Below are 15,909 nucleotides of genomic sequence, written 5' to 3'. Positions count from 1 at the left end.
ACAAGTTTGACAACAAATTGTTTAAGTAATAGTTGAATTTATTTAACTTACAACGTATTTTACTGAACTATCATGTAGTTTTGGTTGCAGTTCGGTGTGATTAAGTGAATGTTTTAGTGTTTAAGTGACAGTTACATTACCATATTATTTTGTAATTTACAATGTGTATCAACATTCCTTTGTAGTGTTTTCTGTTGATTGGTTAACTTTCAAATTTTATCTAAATTTAAAATTAAATGCCACCAGTAAGTCGAAGAACTGTGAGTGGCTAGAGGGAACGCAAACGAGACTGCTTGCATCGAACCTCCCAATTTGACGGATACAGAGTGGCAGTGCCGCTGTGGTGATACATACAATCTCGGACAAATGAACGTTACATTTTTACATTGTGGTCGCTTACATTTCAAGCATGAAAAGACTGGCCGAGGCAGTTCAATTTTTACTCTTTGTTGCCTTAAATGAAAGGTTTGTTTACATCATTTGCAGAATTCACCATACAGGAAATTATTGGAAACTCCCAATCTGAAAACATGGCTGTGAGGCTTGAATCCAGGAATTATCTGGATAAAATTCGTCAATTCAATTCCGCCTTTGCCATGGTCAGCTATGAAGCTCATTTTGACGAGAGGGTCGCACAGGGGATCTAAAACTTCAAGATCCATGACCCGTTTTACCTTTTACCACCGAGTAGGTAGTCTAATTCTTCAAGAAGGTCATGATCCTGAAGTACCGGTACGACGTTGGCACTGGAACCCTACAGCGCATGTAAAACAATTCAAACAGAAGAAGAATGCAATGAAAACATATATACACCCAGGGTCACAATGCCAACCGTTTGCCCAATCTTTTAAAACTGTGGCAGAAATTTGTAAGGACGAGAGCTCCGAGGATTCAAGTTAGATTCTTATGTGCATAGTAAGAGACTTAAGAAGTGACTTCCCTCGCTACAATCACAGAAAACATACTACTATAACCCAGAATGCCAACCGCATGGTAAAAAGCATTAAGTGTTTTGAGAGAGCTTTGCCTGTCAATCGTAGGCAGCGCCACCAGCGTTGCCATGCACTCAGCATAGCAACGCTGCCTACGATTGACAGGCAAAGCTCTCTCAAAACACTTAATGCTTTTTACCATGCGGTTGGCATTCTGGGTTATAGTAGTACGTTTTCTGTGCTACAATGATGCTACCTGTATAGATGTCGCAGCTATTTTAAAGCTGAAAACAGAGCACCACCTGGCCAAATAAATCTTTGTTTTTATTTTATTTTCAAAAACTAATAGTACCTAATAAACGTGAATCCGTTCTAGATACGACGTTGAATCCACTCTTATGTTCCCAACCGGAGACTTTGGTTGGGACACCTAATTTAAACACGCCTAGAACAGAACATATATCGCAGAAATAATTTAACAATGCTATTTAGCTTGCTACATAGGTCTGAAAAGCTCACTTTACAGTGTGTGGTTGACATCTACGTTCTCATAGAGGGCACCCGCCTTCAGTACATAAGAGATAACCAAAGCAGTATGAGAACGGATCTATATTTAAAAGATCGTACCAAAGATTACTTTTCTAATTTTTTACAACATAATATTTTTCACATTTCTATAATCAGTCATAGAAATTACTTTAGAGTGACTCTATGATTGAGGTTTTGCTGTTTATGTTTTTTGTTCTTCATTATTTTATTACAAGTTGCAGTTTTGCTCGATTTCGAGCAACAGGCTATCTAGTATATAAAAGAGGAAGTTTATAAATATATATATATATACATATTTGAACGTTATGTTATGGACTCCGAAACCACTCGACAGATTGTAATGAAACTTTCAGGCATTATTAAGCATTATTCAAGGATGGTTTGTGTGAAGTTTGGTGCAGATCCGTCAAAAGGGCTCCGCCCCAGTGGCTCTGGAGTTTCCCATGTTAACCTTACGAGTACTTATAATTAAATGGAATTAAAGAATCTTAACAGCTGGTTCAACTAAACAATTTGATTCTGTGGTGTTCAATAGCTTTAAAAAGTTAAAAGGTTTACCAACAGGGTGCAGCACTATTATATATTTTTAATTTATGACAACAGCTAATTTGCAACCAAAAGATGAGTGAGCGTAGTGAACGAACTTCAACCTGGAGGCGAGTTAGCGTAGCGAACGAGCTAAACTGAAGTCAATGAGCACAGCTAACGAGCTCCAACCTACAGGGGAGTAAGCGTAGCAAACGAACTTCAACCAGGACGTGATTGAGCAATGTGAACGTGCTCATCTTTAAAATTAACGAGCATTTGTAATAAAACCACATTAGGGCAGGACGACGTCTGTCGGGCCAGCTACTTTTACTATAAAATACATACTATTACGAAACTCCTGTTCTTATGTATGAAATGTACTTTATAACTCCAACCTACAGGGGAGTAAGCGTAGCAAACGAACTTCAACCAGGACGTGATTGAGCAATGTGAACGTGCTCATCTTGAAAATGAACGAGCATTTGTCATAAAACCACATTAGGACAGGACGACGCCTGTCGGGCCAGCTAGTTTTACTATAAAATACATACTATGACGAAACTCCTGTTCTTATGTATGAAATGTACTTTATAAAGAACGTTTTGTGTTAATAAAATATGTCTCTATGTCTATGTCTCTGTCTGTGCCTTCACTGCCACATTCTTTATAGAGGCGACTTCCGCCCGCTTCAATTGTCTCTTCTCCTTTCGGGAACTGCGTTTTTTCCCACGCAACCCCAGTTGTCTCTACAACTGACCCCTCTCGGGAACTTCCCTGAAGGAGGGTCGTAGGTAGCTGTGGCTGTTGGTTCTTCACAGGAGCTGCAGATATGTCCGAAAAGGATCTGGGAACAGCAGACAATAGGTCCGTCTGAGTCGCCTTGGCCTTTACCGTGGTCCTTTTGGTCTGGACGCCTTCTTCTCTTTTTTTAAAGGCCTGTCCGATGTGGAGGCCTCTTACGTTTCTTAGAAGGCAGCGTTCTTTCGTCGGACAGAGACGCAACCTTCTCGGCAATCATCTCCATGGCCACCTTGCTCACCACCAGGCAGGCAAAAACGAAGCCAAGGTCATTCTCTAGTTTGGCCATGCCATTTTTGACCACTTGGTTTACGGCTATCTGGGTCCTGAAGGTGTCCAGCATAGCCCGTCCCTTCAATGTCTCAGAGACGGGTTTCGATGCTACTCTCTGCGTTAAGATATTCCTGACGCAGATATAGCACCATCTCAGAGCCTTCCGACTTCAACATTGCTGTGAAAGGCTCCGGAATCAGTCAGGAACGGGTATACCCTCGGGGACAAAAACCCCTACCCCAGTTCCCCGGGGCCTGACCTCCGTTTGCCCAGCACCGGATACCTGACATGCCGGGAGTCGCCCGTCGCAATGCAGAGCCTGACCTGTACATCCATGCCGCACTCCCTGACCAAGGACCGAAGTGGCTGGCTTCTCACGACCCACCACTGAGAATACCCATCGGCAGTACAGAGCACACATCAAGGGGCAACACAACAGGGGCACTCCCAGGGACTCCCAGTGAGAACGTTGTGAGTGAGTGCGTCGGTCACCCTTTTAGTCGCCTCTTTCTTCAAGACCGAGAAGGCTGCGGTGCTATTCTAACCCGGTACCGGGTAAGAATTAATTAAATATAGAAATAAGAAAATCAATAATTCTTAAATCAATCATTCTTAATAATTTCTATATTCAGCCCAGGGGGTAAAATTCTGGGAGGTAAAATTCCAGGGTTAAAATTCCGGGGGGTAAAAAATCTGGTGGGGGGGGGTCAATCCATATCAAGTGATCCAATAAAAAATAATTTGTTCAACAAATTCATTTTGTTTCACATTTTCCCATCTTAAATTTTGATTAAGATCATAATCAGCCTAGTTTGTACCCATAAGGGTGAAAAAAATGTTTAAAAACGAGCAACGCAAACAAATAAATTTCACTTTTTGAAGCCTATTTTTCCCATGAAGGATTTGTAAATCACTGTTAAATTGTTTTATACCATTACATATACTAGTATACTCTATTTATCTAGAGTTATTACACTGATATATGTGTCCTTTAATTTTGGCAATTTAAAAAAAAAGATTTTTCAATTTTCGCAAATTTTGGAGCTAATTATCTCTGATGGGACATGGGATAAAAATTTGATTTTTTCACAGTATGTTCTTCTATATAAGAGGAAACTACAGTTAAAGTTTTATCATTGATATTTTACTGTGGTAAAAGTTATGAATTTTTCTTAACAGTAATAAATTGCATAGTATTTAGTGTAGTGGCGATTTGTCCACTGGTTAATGACTGACCTTTATTGCTTCAAAGGGCAGACAATTCACTTCTTTTAAAAAGATAAATTATGCTAAACACCTTTAACAACATTATTTTAAATTTAACAAAGTTTTGAGATACCGGTACCTATATTATTTGTTTAAAAAATTGAAAATCGTATAAATGTTAAGTTAAGTGTATTTTTACTCATCTACGGGTTGAATACTGTATTTTTTCACATTAAAAAGCAGATATTTTACCTATTTTTAAATTTTAAATCAATTAAAATACTCTAAGACCTATAACTATATTAGTATTTAAAAATAATAAATATTTTTACGCCATACTACACTATTTTGACGAACTTCCCAAGGATTTAGTCCAGAAAACAGCTGTTTGCCGCCAGCTTAATCAAATGTGGTTTCATTGCGTACTACTGTACTGTAATGAGTTTTACCGGACGCCGATCAGCTGATTATACTGTATTTGGGTGGCAATAATGAGTAGTTATAAACAAAAAATACATAACCTCTCTTAGGTCTACTCTTTGGACAAGTGATTTTTGATTTTTAGTCCTTACCAATTATACACTGCGTATTTGGGTGCAGGTTATAAACAAAAACATAACCTCTCTTATGACCTATAGAGGTTATGACTAGTGATTTTTTGTCCTTAGTTGGTGTTAATTATACAAGGGTTTGTACAGATTTAGTACATCAGTAGTATGGCGTAAACTATCGTACGTAACTCGTCCAAAATGTGTGTACCGGACTCGCATGGTTATCCCGTACTCGACTATACGTCTCGCACGGAAACGACCACACTCGTCCGCTAAACACACTTAGCCTATTTTAACTAAGGACTAGAAACGCAATATACTATTTAAGGCTTAGTTGCAATATTAAATAATATTCTGGTTCTGAGAAAAGCAACCATTGCTAAAGAAATGGACAGTTTATAATGACAGCAGATAAGGATATAGAAGATAGAGGACTCAACTAAAGAAGCACTGATGATAAAGAGCCCTATTATATTGTTTTGATTCTGTTGTTTGTTTACTCTGCATGTATGTACAGGAAACCTGTAGACTTCTCATCCCATTGTAAATTTTGAAGATAGTTTTTCGTGTCTAGTTCATGTACGTGACATATGGGCGCTAGTGTCGACGAAAGTTTGTTTCTATTATTTTAGGGTTCTTGATTTGTGCTTTACTGTTTGGTTATATAACTAGGGGACAAGTTATTGTTTATGATTAGATCGTATTATTTGGTTAAACGAGGTTTTAAATGGCTGTAATAACGGGAAACAAATTGTAAACAAAACACGACCTCTACATAAACCGTACGGAACTAACAATAAAATTGTCTTCAGCTGTTCCATAAGGATGAGAAATCTAATCTCAATACCTATGTCAGTGTCATGATTCTTGACTCATTGCAGTGTTGACGGATTTTTTCTCAGACTACATATATTTTTATGTGTTTATATTAATCCGTTTTTAAGCATTTAAAATTAATCAATATTGTTCCATTGGTGAAATGGTGGGTGAAGAATGCCACAAAACCCTTATGATCCAGTTTCCAAAGATTTGAAGGAGTTGAAAGGTTTTAGTGCAACCCACCTAGAGTTATTTAAAAGAAGAGTAGGTAATCAGGGTACCACTGTTTGTGAGTACCATAAAAAGAAGTTTATTTTGAAGCATAATCATAATACTGCATAATAAGCATAATGGGGTAAATACTGTTAATTAATTAATGAATTAACGAGAAACCTATAAATAAAGGCTTGATGGAGATCAAAATTGAACATTTATCACAAATTAAAATAAAAAAATATCTAAATTTAGTTCCTTCAAAGTCACTTTGCCCAAATTGCTATTTACAAAAGTTTTTATTTAATAAATTTGCTGAATGTCAGGACGGTTACGTTCCTCCAACTGAAGTTTTGGAACGTGTAGATATTGCTCGCTTTTTTTTAGAGTCTCTCCTGCTTCCAAAATACGAAAACTGAGTGATAATTAATTGCTATATATTCCAAAATAAATAAAATATTCAAAACACTAAAAAGAAAGAATTTTATTATGGCAAGGGACCAGGGACCAACTACAGTCTTGCCCAAGCTTGTCGGCTACAGTTAAACCACAGACAAGGGAAACAAAAGTTTCATTTCCTTAGTCAATGGTTAAACACATTAAATTATTGAAGCACAATTCAATTATGAATCTTTAAAGGCCCTTAATACTTTTACCAAAGTAGCCTACTATTGATATAATTAATACAGTCACTGAAAGTGGTAACTTACCGGTGTATTTACACGAAGGAACAATAAATTAAAAAATATTTAAAATGGTCAAGCAACTCATATTGGATAACTTGATATGGATTGACCCAGGGGTAAAAATCCGGGGGGCAAATTCCGGCGACCCATATTTTTAAGGAGATATTTTAGTGTAAATCCAATCTGGCAAATGGAAATTCACTTAGTCTGCAGGTTTGCTGCGGCAGGGGTATTTTAAATATATAATACTAATACTGAACTAATATCTGAACAATTGAAACATAATTCAAAGGTTTGAACACTATATCCCACATTATAAGAAAAACTCGCCTTTGGCTTTCACATTTATAATATTAGTAAGATATACAAACTTCCTCTTTTATAAATACAGGGTGGTAAAAAAGTCCCTGGACAGTTAAATATTTTAAAAAATAATGAAGATAGAGCTACAATACTTGGTACAAAGTTACAGGGCATAAAACTCTATTTTAACACATATTCAGTGATCCAATAACTCTTCAGGGGGACGGCCCACAAGGAGTCGGAAGAAAATCTTAAATGGAAGCATAGGTCAATATGCACATCAAATTAAAGGTCTTTTTTAGTAGAATACAATGCCGCAAACCGCACTTCAAAAGGTTGATCCTGCGGAAAATAACAGTTGTTCAAAGATTCATTTAATTAACATTGCTATTATACGCTTTCTCCTCAGGGGGCACAGCCCTAGGAATCGGAAGAAAATTGTTAACGTAGAAATAGGTCGATATGCACATCAAATTAAAGTCTTCACTTGTAGATTACGATGCCGCAAATTCAAGCTAAAAAAAATGCCTGAGTAAAAAATGGCAGTCGTTCAAAGATTCAAAATGGCGGATTCAAGAAATCTTTGATCATCTGCCATTTTGCGCTGGATCAACCTTTTGAAGTGCAGTTTGTGGCATTGTATTCTACTAAAAAAGACCTTTAATTTGATGTGCATATTGACCTATGCTTCCATTTAAGATTTTCTTCCGACTCCTTGTGGGCCGTCCCCCTGAAGAGTTATTGGATCACTGAATATGTGTTAAAATAGAGTTTTATGCCCTGTAACTTTGTACTAAGTATTGTAGCTCTATCTTCATTATTTTTTAAAATATTTAACTGTCCAGGGACTTTTTTACCACCCTGTATAGATTTATTTGTAAACATTGTAGTTCCAAAAGTCTGACATTGGACCCCTTAAAACCCTCTGGGGTGGAGCCCTTTTGACGGATCTGCACCAAACTTCACACAAACCATCCTAGAATGATGGTTAAAGACTGACCTGAAAGTTTCATTACAATCTGTCAAGCGGTTTCGGAGTCCATAACGTTCAAATATATATACGAATTTCCTCTTTTATAAATATAGATTTAATCAATTTACTCAACTGATAATTGTGATTTTCATACTAAATCTTTATTATTTTGTGTTTTTATGTTTAGGCCCCATGGGATGGTTAGAAGTGATATTTTATACATTTTTACGTGGCCTTAACTTAAGTTTTGGGGGTCAAGGATTAAATTAAAAAAAAACAATAAATGAATAGAATTTAAAGTAAACTAAGTTAATTGTTTAATTGATACAGCTGTTAAGATTCTTTAATTCCATTTAAATATGAGTGCTCATAAGGTTAACATGAGAAACTCTAGAGCCACTGGGGCGGAGCCCTTTTGACGGATCTGCACCAAACTTCACACAAACCATCGTTGAATAATGCTTAATAATACCTGAAATTATCATTACAATCTGTCCGGCGGTTTTGGAGTCCATAACGTTCATGGTACCAACTTCCTCTTTTATAAATATAGATTAATAATATTTGCAGAAAAAATTCTAAGGTACAATTAAATAGTGAAAATCATCATAAATTTGAAAGAAATTTGCCAGATTTTGAAAGTAGGGCGTTTTTGAAGGTGAAGGAGTGCGATTTTCGAAGACCACTTAAAAGTGTTTTGTAGAAAATTTAATTCCTCATCATTAAAATTATTTCAAATCTTTTCTAGCTCTTACGATTTTAGAGCTATAGTCCTTTAAAATACCCCCGCCGCAGCAAACCTGCCGACTAAGCGAATTTCCATTTGTCTGAATTGGATTTTCAGTTAAATATATTTTAATAACATTAGGTTTAACGAGTACCTAGGTTTGCTCATACAAGGAAACTAATAAAGTGTTTTTGAGTAAAATATTGATAGCTTAGTACAAAATAAATAAATTTGCCAAGTTTGATCAAAATATATCCATAAACAAGCAAACTACAACATTTGACAATATTCTCCATAAGAATAACATGAGAATTTTAAATTTACAATTTTTTTAATTTTCTCCGTTACTTATAATCGAACAGAAATACTTTTATATACTAAATTATTTGTTTTTTTAAGCTCTTTAAAAAGGTCTAAAGAGAAATCGGGAAATTTTGTGTTTTGAGGGTCAAAAGTGAGAAAAACCAATTTTTACCCCCATAAAACCCCTCGTAAATCCCCGTTCTCATGGTCCGATCGTGCTGGTTCGCGAACTCATTCAGGTTTATCCCGCTTTACACCTTTAAACCAAATTTCATGAAAATCGGACAAAAATTACTCAAGTTATCGCGTTCACGGACGTATATATATATATATATGTATACTAGCTGACCCGGCGAACTTCGTATCGCCTAAGTTATAGGTTTAGGCTTGTGCCTTATATAAATATACTAACACAAAATAAGTTAATTAAAAGAAGAGATTATAACATTGAAACACTTTTGTATTAAGAAAGAACTACAATAAAATCAAATATAATGTTTACAAACAGTCAGCTGATCATATGATAATTTTAACATTCAAAGTATAGTTATTCAAATTAATGGCAAAACCATGTAGCCACATACTCCCCTCCCAGTGTCAACGAGGAACGTAACGATGCGGGGGGTGAACACTACGACCTGATCTTGTAAAAATCAGTGTTTTTTTAAGGTCAACATCTTCATTTCTGTCTTTGGTCTTGTCTACTTGAGTTTCTCTAGGTTGCATGTCATTTTTTCTTACGTTAATGGTCGTATCGTTCATAGAATCTTGAAGGAGGAATGCCGGTTTGAGTCGGTCAATAGAAATCGACGTAGGTCCTCGTGGAGTAAGAATAGTAAACCACTTGTCAGATCGCGAAACCACTTGGTAAGGGCCATCATAGACAGCTTGCAACGGTCTTCGGGATGAATCGTGACGAACAAAAACATGGTTGGATGTTCTTAATTCTGGATGAACAAAGACCTTCTTAGAAGAATGGTATTTGGCTTCTATTGGTTTGAGATCATTCATTTTTCTTTTCAGATTGTACACTAAATCAGGAACATTTGTTGAGGTATCTTCTGTAGTTTGAAAAAGATCGCATGGCAATCTGATGGACTGACCTAGTGTCATTTCTGCAGCAGTAACATTGTGTTCTGGAATAATATAAGATCTTAGTCCCAGTAGAACCATTGGTAACGTCTGTGTCCAGTGAGATGTGAGTTGAGCCGTTAATGCAGATTTCAGATGTCGGTGCCATCTCTCGATCTTTCCATTAGCTTCAGGGTGATACGCTGTAGTTTTAATGTGATGGATACCGAGATGTTTAGTTAATTCCTGAAATAAATTGCAGTCGAATTGTCTTCCTCTATCTGTAGTAATGTTTTGAGGAACTCCAAATCTAGCAATCCAGGTAGAAAGAAGAGCTTCTGCAACTGTTCCAGCAGTAATATCCTTGATAGGCGTTGCTTCGACCCATCGTGTAAAGCGATCTATGATAGTTAGCAAGTACGTAAATCCTTGAGAAGGTGGCAAGGGTCCAACTATGTCCACATTAATGTGAGAAAAACGTCCATTAATGTTGTTGTAAGCTCCAATCTCAGAAGTAGTATGTTTCCAAACCTTTGATTTCTGGCAAGCTACACATGCTTTGGCCCAAAGTCTGACATCTTTATTCATGGAAGGCCAAGCAAAACGTTGTTTAATAAGGTCCAGAGATCCTTTGATTCCAGGATGTGCCAGGTTGTGAAGGGAGTCAAATAACTGTTTTCTGAACTGCTGAGGAATAAATGGTCGTAGTCTTCCAGTACTTGTGTCACAACACAGCTCTGAGCCATTAGGAAGTAAAATATTTTTGAATATCAAAGAAGTTGTGTTTGAGTACTTAAGGTTTTTAAGTTCAGCATCTTGAGATTGAGTTTCAGAAATTTGTTCAAATGATATAGATGAAGGTAGGTCAATAGCACTTATTCTTGACATGAAATCAGCAGGAATGTTTTGTTTTCCTGGAAGATACCTTATGTCGGTAGTGAACTGTCCAATGAAGTCTAGATGACGCAATTGCCTTGGACTAGATGTATCAGAGGGTTTATTGAAGGCAAAAGATAGAGGTTTGTGATCTGTATATATAACAAAACTTCGCCCTTCAAGGAGATAACGGAAGTGCATCACAGATAGGTATGCAGCCAGGAGTTCCCTGTCATAGGTACTGTATTTTTTTTTAGTTTTTGTAAGGGATTTAGAGAAAAACCCAAGAGGTTCAAAGTTTCCATTACAAATCTGGTGGAGAGACGAACCTATAGCGAAGTTTGATGCATCGACCATGAGAGCTAAAGGAGCATCAGGAGATGGGTGTGCTAGAAGTGTGGCATTGACTAGCTGGCCCTTTGCATCCTCAAAAGCTTTCTTAGATTCTGAAGTCCAAATTATTTTTCGTTTATCAGACTTATGTGTACCCTTACACAAATCAAATAGTTGTTGCTGAATAGCAGCTGCGTTAGGAAGTGAACTTCTGTAAAAGTTTATAAGTCCAAGGAATCTACGAAGCTCAAGAATGGTTTCAGGAAGTTTGCAACTAACAATAGCTTCAACTTTATCAGGAAGAGGGGAAATTCCTTGTTTCGAAACTGTGTAACCAAGAAAAGAGATCTCAGTCACGCCAAATACGCTCTTTGACGTATTAATATTAATGTGATGCTTATTAAGTCTATCAAAAACAGTTTGCAAGTGATTAATATGTTCATCTTCTGAGGAGGATGCTACTAGAATATCATCTAAGTAACAAAAGGTAAACTCTAGATCATGCAAAAGAGAATTAATATATCTCTGGAAAGTTTGTGCAGCATTCCTTAATCCAAATGGCATTTTTAGAAATTCAAATAATCCAAAAGGCGTTATGACAGCAGTTTTTGGAATGTCATCAGGAGCTACTGGAATGTGATGAAAAGCCCGAACAAGATCAATTTTAGAAAATATAGTTTTTCCATTTAACTGGCTGTTAAAATCATGCAAATAAGGTATAGGATATCTATCAGGAACTGTTTTTGCATTTAGGGCACGGTAATCCCCGCAAGGTCTCCATGTACCATCAGTTTTAGGAACTAAATGAAGTGGACTGGACCAACAGCTTTTTGAAGGTCTGCAAATGCCTAACTCAACCATCTTGTGAAACTCCTTTTTAGCTACCGCAAGTTTTTCTGGAGGTAAACGTCTAGCTCTAAAGTTCACAGGCTGACCTGTTGTCTGAATTGAGTGAAAAACTGTGTCCTGTGAAACTTGAAAATTAGGATTTTCTTTCAGTAAATTAGGATATTGGTTGATAAGTTTTGAGTATTTACCTTTTGGGTCAAGAACCAATACAGATTGTTGATCTGAAAGTTTTTGAATTCCAATAACAGATAATTGAGTCCTGTTATCGATTAGTCTTTTATTTTTGATATCAACAAGTAAACCATAATGTGATAAAAAGTCTGCGCCAATTATGGGTTGGGTTACGTCTGCAACTATGAAAGACCAGACAAACTTTCTTTTCAAGCCTAGATCAAGTTTTATGTCTTGTTTACCGTACGTTTTGATAACAGAACCATTGGCAGCATATAATTGTCTATTACTTACAGCACATTTGTCTTTGTTTGTGAGAGGCAAAACAGATATGTCTGCTCCAGAATCCACGAGAAACTTACGACCACAGGGTAAGTTGGTTACAAATAAGCGGCGAGATTGAAAGCCCCTGTCATCCTGAGCCGCATTTAGTGACGGGGCAGGAAGTTTTCCTGTTGTGCATTCTTTTTTGGTGTGAACAAACAAGGTTGAACACATTTTTTAGCATTTTCACCAAATTTGTTATGATACCAGCAAATTTCACCTTGATCATTTCTCTCTTTAGGATAGTAATTGTTCTTATGGTTGACTGGGAAGTTGCGTTTACTTAACTTAAGAAGTCCATCAATAGACTGAGTTAGTTCGCTGACTTGTTTTTCTAAGTTGGCAATCCGATCACTAGATTGCGCAACATCTCCTTGAGCACAAACGTAGTTGTCGACAGCTGATAGTTCAGCTATTTGGTCACCTAATTTAGCTAAGTCATCAAGAGAATTGGTTTGAGAAGCAGCTAGAGCAGTACGAATGTGACTAGGTAGACGTTGTAGAAAAATAACTTTCAAAAAACTGTCAGTTACCTGTGTGCCTGCTAAGGTTCTCATTTCACGAAGAAGAGTTGTCGGCTTCTTATCTCCGAGAAAAACTTCTGTTGTCAGTTGTTTTAGTTTGGCATTTTCTGAAATTTCGTATTCTGAGCAGAGCCTTTCTTTTATGTCAGAGTAGGGAGTTTGAGACAAAGGTTTGGTAATAAAATCTGAAAGGTGACTTGCAACTTCATTGTCCAGTGAGCTCATTACATAATTGTATTTAGTTCTTTCCTTTGAAATTCCATGAAGAGAAAACTGACATTCAATTTGATGAAACCAAAGTGAAACATTTTTTGACCAAAATGGTGGAATTTTCACTTGAATTGGTGAGATTTGTGAAGCCTCTGGTGTACTAGGAGTTGGAGTAGAATCTTGATTATTCATTATGGTCCAATTGAATTAATGACAAAACCATGTAGCCACAAGGTTTCCCCTAAGACAGACCGATGGAAAGAAAGTACCGTTACGTTTAATTTTCAAGATGATCTCGTTCGCATCGCTCAATCACGTCCTGGTTGAAGTTCGTTCGCTACGCTCACTCACCTTTGGGTTGGAGCTCGTTCGCTACGCTCACTCACCTTTAGGTTGGAGCTCGTTCGCTGCGCTCACTTGCCTTCAGGTTAGCTCGTTCGCTACGCTAACTCGCCTCCAGGTTGAAGTTCGTTCGCTACGCTCACTCACCTTTTGGTTGCAAATTAGCTGTTGTCATAAATGTAAAAGAAATAATAGTGCTGCACCCTGTTGGTAATCCTTGTAACTTTAATGCTATTGAACATCATAGAACAGAACCAACTTGTTTAATTGAAACAGCTGTTAAGATTCATTAATTCCATTTCTCATAAGGTTAACATGGGAAACTCCAGAGCCACTGGGGCGGAGCCCTGCTTTTAAGAATTTCGAAACGGGAAATAGTTTACGTCCGATTCGCATACCTACAGAATTTACACACCAAATTTCATAACGATCGGTGAAGTCGTTCCGGAGGAGTTTGCAGACAAACACTGTGACACGAGAATTTTATATATTAGATATATATATATACATATATACAAATTTGAACGAATGGCGTTTTTGGCCTCTGGGGACATCAAAATGAAAAAGTAAATCGGTCCCGGGTCTACGTCTTACCGTGCCACCTACGGTAATAGCTACTTCCCAATAGGGAAATTCGCTAAAACGTGTTTTATTAGTTTTAAGGTGTCAGCCATTTTGGATTTTTGAGAAGGCTAGAATTTGTAAATAGGACTTTTGAAAATCGATACGACAATACTACAATGCTATTCCCCGTAAGGATAGCATAGAGGGGAAATTCGACATTTGGGGGGGGGGGTTAAAAATGAAAATGTCATTTTTGAGAATTTGAGAATTTTCCCGGGGGTTTGGGCCCAAGACCGAGAAGTTTGCCAAATTTCAACTCCCTAGCACCTTTAGAAGTGCTCAAACTTTAGTATACCTAAGTCAGTTACATATGCGGCTGTATAGTATATGCACATGCGCCCCCACCCCTAATTTGTCGACCACCCCTGGAAGCAACAACACGGGTTTTTACACTCACCTAGGCCTAGGCCCCTATTAATAAAATAAATACCCCCGCCGCAGCAAACCTGCAGACTAAGCGAATTTCCATTAACCTGATTGGATTTACACTAAAATTCCTCCATAAAAATAGCACATTTATTTCCTATTTAAAAAGAATTAGTTTAACGAGTACTTAGGTTTGCTGCAAAAGGAGGGTAAAAAAGATTTTTTTATATAAAATGATAATAGTTTAGTAAGAAATAAAAGTATTTTCCAAAATCTATCAAAATATGTTCATAAACAAGCAAACTACAACAGTTGACTTATTCTCCATAAGAATAACATGGGAATTTTAAAATTACAATTTTTTTGAATTTTCTCCGTAACAATTAGGCGCATAATAACGCTTCAATATACTAAATTATTTGTTTTTTTTTAAGCTTTACAAAATGGTTTAAAAAGAAATTGTGAAATTTTGTGTTTTTAGGGTCAAAAATGGGAAAAACCCATTTTTACCCCATAAAACCCCCCATAAACCCCTTTTCCCATAGTCCGATCATGCTGGTTCGCGAACTCATTCAAGTTTATCCCGCCTTACACCTTCAAACCAAATTTTATCAAAATCGGACAAAAATTACTCAAGTTATCGTGCTGATGGACACACACACACACACACACACACACACACACACACACATATATATATATATATATATATATAACAATTTGAACGAATTGTGTTTTTGGCCTCTGGGGACATCAAAATGAAAAAGTAAATTGGTCCCGGGCTTATTTCTTACCATGAGACCTACGGTAATAGCTACTTCCCTATAGGGAAATTCGCTAAAAGTCAATTTAAATTAATCTTTTACTTACGTTCAATAACAAGGGAGTTAAAAGCGGTTTTCATATTAACGTTTTTCGCAACTTTGCGCCCCCGCCCCTATGTTGTCGACCACCCCTGGAGGTGACGACATGGGTTTTTACACTCACCTAGGTCCCCATTACCAAAATCAAAAGTCAAAATCTCTGACTCTTTTCATGCTTACTCAACTGCACCTAGCACCTCGCCTAAAAACCCCTCCTGTAAACCATCGCCCGCCTGCGAAACATTGAACTCGGAAAAAACCAAATTTAACTGCCATAAGAAATGTACAGGGAGGCAGTTTGTGCATAACTCGAAATATACGTCAAAATGAATGCCGATGCTTGATGGCAAATCTGCGGTACGTCCATACCTTTAGTTTAAGGCCAAAATTATGAAAATCGGTCGGGTAAAGAGCTAACCTGACTCGGAAAAGAAAAGCCAATTATTTTTATAGATAGCAATAATTGGTTTACCAGTATGCATAATCTAATCATAC

Source organism: Macrosteles quadrilineatus, unplaced genomic scaffold, assembly GCF_028750875.1.
Source record: "Macrosteles quadrilineatus isolate MER2022 unplaced genomic scaffold, UCM_ALF_1.0 Scaffold_2__2_contigs__length_208266976, whole genome shotgun sequence".
In the NCBI taxonomy this organism is placed as follows: domain Eukaryota; kingdom Metazoa; phylum Arthropoda; class Insecta; order Hemiptera; family Cicadellidae; genus Macrosteles; species Macrosteles quadrilineatus.
Note: the sequence above shows the minus strand (reverse complement) of the source record.